Source organism: Muntiacus reevesi, chromosome 4, assembly GCF_963930625.1.
Source record: "Muntiacus reevesi chromosome 4, mMunRee1.1, whole genome shotgun sequence".
Taxonomy (NCBI): domain Eukaryota; kingdom Metazoa; phylum Chordata; class Mammalia; order Artiodactyla; family Cervidae; genus Muntiacus; species Muntiacus reevesi.
The window spans coordinates 41,903,652-41,910,780 of NC_089252.1; the positions used below are offsets into that span (position 1 = coordinate 41,903,652).

Here is a 7,129-nt window from a genome sequence, read left to right on the forward strand (position 1 = left end):
ACACTGATGAGATAAATCAAAGATGCCACAAACAGATGCAGAGATAGATATACCATGTTTATGGATCAGAAGGATTAATGTGTGAAAATGACCCAAAGCAATCTATAAATTTGATGCAATCCCTATCAAATTACCAATGGCATTTCTCACAGAATTAGAACAAAACATTTCACAATTTTTTTGTATGGAAACACAAAAGACTCCTAAGAGCCAAAATAATCTTGAGAAAGAAAAATGAACCTGGAGGAGTTAACCTTCATGATTTCAGACTATATTACTAAGCTACAGTCATCAAGACAGTATGGTATTGGCACAAAAACTGAAACATAGACCCATGGAGCAAGATAGAAAGCTGAGAGATAAACCCAAGCACTTATGGACACCTTACCTTTGACAAAGGAGGCAAAAAATACAATGGAGAAAAGACAGCCTCTTCAATAAATGGTGCTGAGAAAACTGAACAGTTACATGTAAATGAATGAAATTAGAACATTCCCTAATACCATGTACAAGAATAAACTCAAAATGGCTTAAAGACCTAAATTTAAGGCCAGAAACTATAAAAATCTTAGAGGGAAACATAGGCATACCCTCTTTGACATGAATCACAGCAAGATCCTCTTTGACTCACCTCTTAGTGTAATGGAAATAAAAACAAAAATAAATAAATGGGACCTAATCAAACTTAAAAGCTTTTGCATAGCAAAGGAAACAATAAAGATGAAAAGAAAGCCCTCAGAATGGTAGAAACTAATTGCAAATGAAGCAATTGACAAAGGATTAATCTCCAAGTACAAGCAGCTCATGCAGCTCAATATCAGAGGATAAGTTTCTTATCTCTACGACAACATAATACTTCATACAATAAGAGGAAATCTGGTGGCTGGGAGGACCTTTGAATGACCCTGAAACTACTATGTAGAATGCTATTTTTCTCCTTTGGGAAGACCAACACAAATTCCAAATGTTCTCATTAATCAGCTTCATTAGTGAGCTGAAAACAAACTGGAAGAAATATTATATAATTCTCACCCAAACTATACCAACCATTAGAAAATAAGTTCAAATCATATTCTGTCCCTACTTGAGAATGAGGGCATTCTGCATCTGTGATTACAGACACTATGACATTGATTCATGAAACAGAGAAATAGAACTTCTGGTCTTTTGAGTCTCAGGACATGAATTCAATTTTCAACTTGTTTTGTTGTTTTCCTAAGATAAATAACCAAGTTCTTTAAGAACTTTTAAATTCTACATTTTTGGGGGTATAAAGTTATCCTTGAAAAGATAACTTCCCATTACCTACAGAATTTGTTAAAAACAAATTCTTCACCTCAGTATCAGAGGCCTTTTAATATTTAAGCACAATCTGCATTTTATTTGTTCACATCAGAAATATTTATTGAGGGTCTAATTTATGCCAAGTACTTCTGTTAGTACTGTGAATGTCATAAATATATTCTTCCCATATACCTATGCAAAATTACTTCATCTTCAAACATTTTTTGAAAATATTAACTATTAAACTGTTTATGGAGTATATGGAAATTCTCTGTAATATTTTTGTCACTTTTCTAGAAACCTAAAACTTCCTAAAATATAAAATGTATTACATGTTAAAAGGAAATTCCATAAAGTCTTTCTAATCACCTCCCTTCTGTGAACTTTCCTTTTTCTGGAATACTGTCTAGGAGGGATACACTGAACCATCACTTTGACTTGAGCAAGAACAGTTTTTCAAACATATCTGCTAGTTGTTCAGTTGGTTCCTTTGTTCCAAAAATATTGATCTGTGTTTGATGCTTCCTTGAGTCCTCCAAAATGCTTAGTCCAAGAGATGAATAAAGACACCATGGACTTCCTTACCAGAGGGCACTGATAGAACAGAAAATTTACTAGAATGACTCAAGTTGGAGCTCTTCTGCAGCCACATTAACTTTTTTCTTTTTTTTTTTTCATTTATTTTTTATCACTTGGAGGCTAATTACTTTACATTATTGTAGTGGTTTTTTGTCATACATTGACATGAATTAGCCATGGATTTACATGTATTCCCCATCCCAATCCCCCCTTCCACCTCCCTCTCTACCCGATCCCTCTGGGTCTTCCCAGTGCACCAGGCCCAAGCATTTGTCTCATGCATCCAACCTGGGCTGATGATCTGTTTCACCCTAAATAATATACAAATTTCGATGCTGTTCTCTCGAAACATCCCACCCTCGCCTTCTCCCACAGAGTCCAAAAGTCTGTTCTGTACATCTGTGTCTCTTTTTCTGTTTTGCATTTAGGGTTATCATTGCCATCTTTCTAAATTCCATATGTTTGTGTTAGCATACTGTAATGGTCTTTATCTTTCTGGCTTACTTCCCTCTATATAATGGGCTCCAGTTTCATCCATCTCATTAGAGCTGATTCAAATGAATTCTTTTTAATGCCTGAGTAATATTCCATGGTGTATATGTACCACAGCTTCCTTATCCATTCATCTGCTGATGGGCATCTAGGTTGCTTCCATGTCCTGGCTATTATAAACAGTGCTGCAATGAACATTGGGGTGCACGTGTCTCTTTCAGATCTGGTTTCCTCAATGTGTATGCCCAGAAGTGGTATTGCTGGGTCATATGGCAGTTCTATTTCCAGTTTTTTAAGAAATCTCCACCCTGTTCTCCATAGCGGTTGTACTAAAAAATATGGAATGCTTCATGAATTTGCGTGTCATCCTTGCGCAGGGGCCATGCTAATCTTCTTTGCATCGTTCAATTTTAGTATATGTGCTGCCGAAGTGAGCACTAACTTTTTTCTTTATCTATATTCTTGAATTTAAGTCACATTTCTTAGACCAAAATAATGGATTTACACTATTTTGTAATTATTCTTATAGTATATAATTCATATTTGTTTGATAAGTAGTACAGCATATCTCCAAAGCTGAGTTCTCCAAATATATACGTGAGTCTGACATCATAACACAAACACATTATATTTTTTTACTTTTTTGATTAGGAGTTTTATAGAATAGTCTATCAACAACTCAAAATAAGGTTATTGTACATTATCTTAATTCAAAGTATCACATAAGTCACAAGGATGGGATATGATAGCAAAAGGAAACTTATCTCCATTTAGAACGTTAGAATTTAAAAAGAAATTTAAAATTTACATAGAATTTTAAGTTATAAGAATATAAACATCAAAGATACCACAGTAGTTCATGTTTACTTCTCAATAAAGAACATCAGGAATATACATCTATTTGTTCTATTCCTCAGGTATGGCTGATGCTCTGTTCTCCAGATTTAAATGCATGCAATCTTAAAGGTTGTTATGAAGAATAAGTGAGATAAACAGTATGCATTGACAATTAATGGTAACTTTCTTGGTAGTAATTATAAGTATCCAACACTTGGAACATATTGCAAGCAATTCAATGTTATAGTGGAGGAAGTCACTTTAGAGAGTCTTCTCAAAGAAAAGGAATGTCTGGATTTATAGATTATTGACCTAGATTCCCTGGAGAAGGGATACTCCAGTATTCTGGCCTGGAGAATTCCATGGACTGTATAGCCCATGGAGTCACAAAGAGTCAGACACGACGGAGCGACTTTCACTTTTATTTCTTCTGAAGCCCTTATTATAGTCCTGTATCAGTCAAATTTATTCAATATAAGATAAATATTTAATTCAATGCTCCCTCTAACCAAGTCTATTTTAAGCTGGTTGTCCTGGAATCAGATTCTAAGTCTCTGAGATGAAAGTACAGAAGGATTACTGGCGTGTGCTATTCAGAGTATCGTGACTGGGCAGAGTGAGTAGCTGAGCCAGGGTGTGGGCACAATGGAGGCTTTAGTCAACCACATTACTGCCCTAATTCTAAGCTATTCCTTAAAAAATGTCTTAGGCATGAAAACTGGACCCTTTTACCCTCAAATTAACCTGTTATTGGATCTAGATTTTCCAGGATGAGGCAGTAATCTTGGAAGATCCCTTCCACCAAGGGTAATTCTTGGTGAAGATTTCAGCTATGGTCGAGTCTGCAGCAAACATTCCTACCACTGCATGGCACACACAACAAAAGTTTTCTAGGTGGTTGAGGAATGAAAAAGCTGAAGGTTCTTCCCCTTCAAGAACCTCTTAGTCTGCATTGAGAGTTAGGGGTCAGTAGACAGATAAAGGTTTATAAAATAGTGAAACTTCTAATAAGTATTTCACCCAGTGAAAGTGAAAGTTAGTCACTCAATCCTGTCTGGCAGACTGGCCTGCCAAGCTCCTCTGTCCATGGAATCCTCGAGGCAAAAATACTGGAGTAGGTAGCCATTCAGGCAAGAATGCTGGAGTGGGTAGCCATTTCCTTAGAAGGGATCTTCCTGTCCCAGGGATTGAACCTGGGTCTCCTGCATTACAGTCAGATTCTTTACCACCTGATCCTCAATCAAATACTGTGGCTGCACAGAGTAGGAGCTAAAAAGTGAAAGTAAAGAATCATGACTATATTTCATAAATAGTAGTAAATTCATAATTATTATTAAGAACAGCAAAATAGTGGGGAACTTAAGTTTAGGCAAAATTGTGAGAACAATTCATCATCCCTAGTTTGTTAAAGCAATGGTTCAGTTCAGTGCAGTTCAGTTCAGTCACTCAGTCGTGTCTGACTCTGTGCGACCCCATGAATCACAGCACACCAGGCCTCCCTGTCCATCACCAACTCCCGGAGTTTACTCAAACCCATGTCCATCGAGTCGGTGATGCCATCCAAGCATCTCATCCTGTTTTCCCCTTCTCCTCCTGCCCCCAATCCGTTCCAGCATCAGGGTCTTTTCCAAGGAGTCAACTCTTCGCATGAGGTGGCCAAAAAAGATTGGAGCTTCAGCTTCAGCATCAGTCCTTCCAATGAACACCCAGGACTGATCTCCTTTAGGATGGACTGGTTGGATCTCCTTGCAGTCCAAGGGACTCTCAAGAGTCTTCTCCAACACCATAGTTCAAAAGCATCAATTTTTCGGCACTCAGCTTTCTTCACAGTCCAACTCTTACATCCATACATGACCACTGGAAAAACCATAGCCTTGACCAGATGGACATTTGTTGGCAAAGTAATGTCTCTGCTTTTTAATATGCTAACTAGTTTGGTCATAACTTTCCTTCCAGTGAGTAAGCGTCTTTTAATTCATGGCTGCAATCACCATCTGCAGTGATTTTGGAGCCCAGAAAAATAAAGTCAGCCACTGTTTCCACTGTTTCTCCATCTATTTGCCATGAAGTGATGGAACAAGATGCCATGATCTTAGTTTTCTGAATGTTGAGCTTTAAGCCAACTTTTCACTGTCCTCTTTCACTTTCATCAAGAGGTTCTTTAGTTCTTCACTTTCTGCCATAACCATGGTGTCATCTGCGTATCTGACTCAAATGTGTTCCTTACTATGGCTGAGTAATATTTCATTGTGTATCTGAACCACAACTTCTTTATCCATTCATCTGTTGACAGGCATCTAGTTTGCTACCATGTTCTAGCTGTTGTAAAGAGTGCTGCAATGAAGAGTGGGATAGATGGGTCTGTTTCAATTTTGGTTTCCTCAGGGTACATGCCTAGGAGTGAGATTACTGGGTTATACAGTGGTTTTATTCCTAGTTTTTTAAGGAATCCCCATACCGTCTTCCATAGTGGCTGTATCAACTTACACTCCCACCAACAGGGCAAAAACTCCCTTTTCTCCATACCCTCTACAGCATTTATTGTTTGTAGACATTTTGATGATGGCCATTCTTACTGGTGTGAGGTGATATCTCATTGTAGTTTTGATTTGCATTTCTTTAATAATGAGCGATGTTGAGCATCTTTTCATGTGTTTGCTAGCCATCTGTATGTCTTCTTTGGAGAAATATCTGTTTAGGTCTTTTCCCCACTTTTTGATTGGGCTGTTTGTTTTTCTAGTATTGAGTTGCATGTGCTGCTTGCATATTTTGGAAATTAATCCTTTGTCAGTTGTTTCATTTGCTGTTATTTTCTCCCATTCTGAGGGTTGTCTTTTCACCTTGCTTATAGCTTCCTTTGCTGTGCAAAAGCTTTTAAGTTCAATGAGGTCCCACTTTTTTACTTTTGTTTTTATTTCCATTACTCTAGGAGGTGAGTCATAGAGGATCTTGTTTTGACTTGTGTCATTGAGTGTTTTGCCTATGCTTTCTTCTAATAGTTTTATAGTTTCTGGTCTTACATTTAGGTCTTTAATCCATTTTGAGTTTGTGTATGATGTTAGGGAGTGTTCTAATTTCATTTTTTTACATGTAGCTGTCCAGTTTTCCCAACACCGTTTATTAAAGATGTGGTCTTTGCTCAATTGTATATTCTTGCCTCTTTTGTAGAAAATAAGGTACCAATAGGTTCATGGGCTAATTTCTGGGCTTTGTATCTTGGTGCATTGGTCTATGGTTCTGTTTTTGTCCCAGTACCATACTATCTTGATGACTGTAGGTTTGTAGTATAATCTGAAGCCAGGAAAGTTGATTCCTCCAGCTCCATTCCTCTTTCTCAAGACTACATTGGATATTCAGGGTCTTTTGTGTTTCCATATGAATTGTGAAATTTTTTCTTCTGGTTCTGTGAAAAATGCCATTGGTAATTTGATAGGGATCGCATTGAGAGATTGCATTTGGCAATATAGTCATTTTCACAATATTGATTCTTCCTACCCCAAAGCATGGATATCGCTCCATCAGTTTATGTCAACTTTGATTTCTTTCATCATTGTCTTATAATTTTCTATGTACAGTTCTTTTGTCTCCTTAGGTAAGTTTATTCCTAGATATTTAATTCTTTTTGTTGCAATTGTGAATGGGATTGATTCCTTAATTTCTCTGATTTTTCATTGTTAGTATACAGAAATACAAGTGATTTCTGTGTATTGATTTTGTATCCTGCAACTTTGCTAAATTCACTGATTAGCTCTAGTAATTTTCTGATACTATCTTTAGGGTTTTCTATGTACAGTATCGTGTCATCTGCAAACAGTGAGAGCTTTACTTCTTTTCCAATCTGGATTCTTTTTACTTCTTTTTCTTCTCTGATGGCTAGGACTTCCAGAACTATGTTGAATAATAGTGGTGAAAGTGGACACCCTTGTCTTGTTCCTGT

At 37.0% G+C, this 7,129-nt stretch overlaps 1 non-coding gene across 1 annotated transcript; it reads right to left on the reverse strand.

Moving 5' to 3' along the window:
* Positions 1 to 2,687: 2,687 nt before the first annotated feature.
* On the reverse strand, positions 2,688 to 2,793 carry LOC136168020 (U6 spliceosomal RNA). Its single transcript, XR_010663186.1, has one exon. It is a non-coding gene; the product is annotated as a U6 spliceosomal RNA (small nuclear RNA).
* Between the last annotated feature and the right edge of the window lie 4,336 nt (positions 2,794 to 7,129).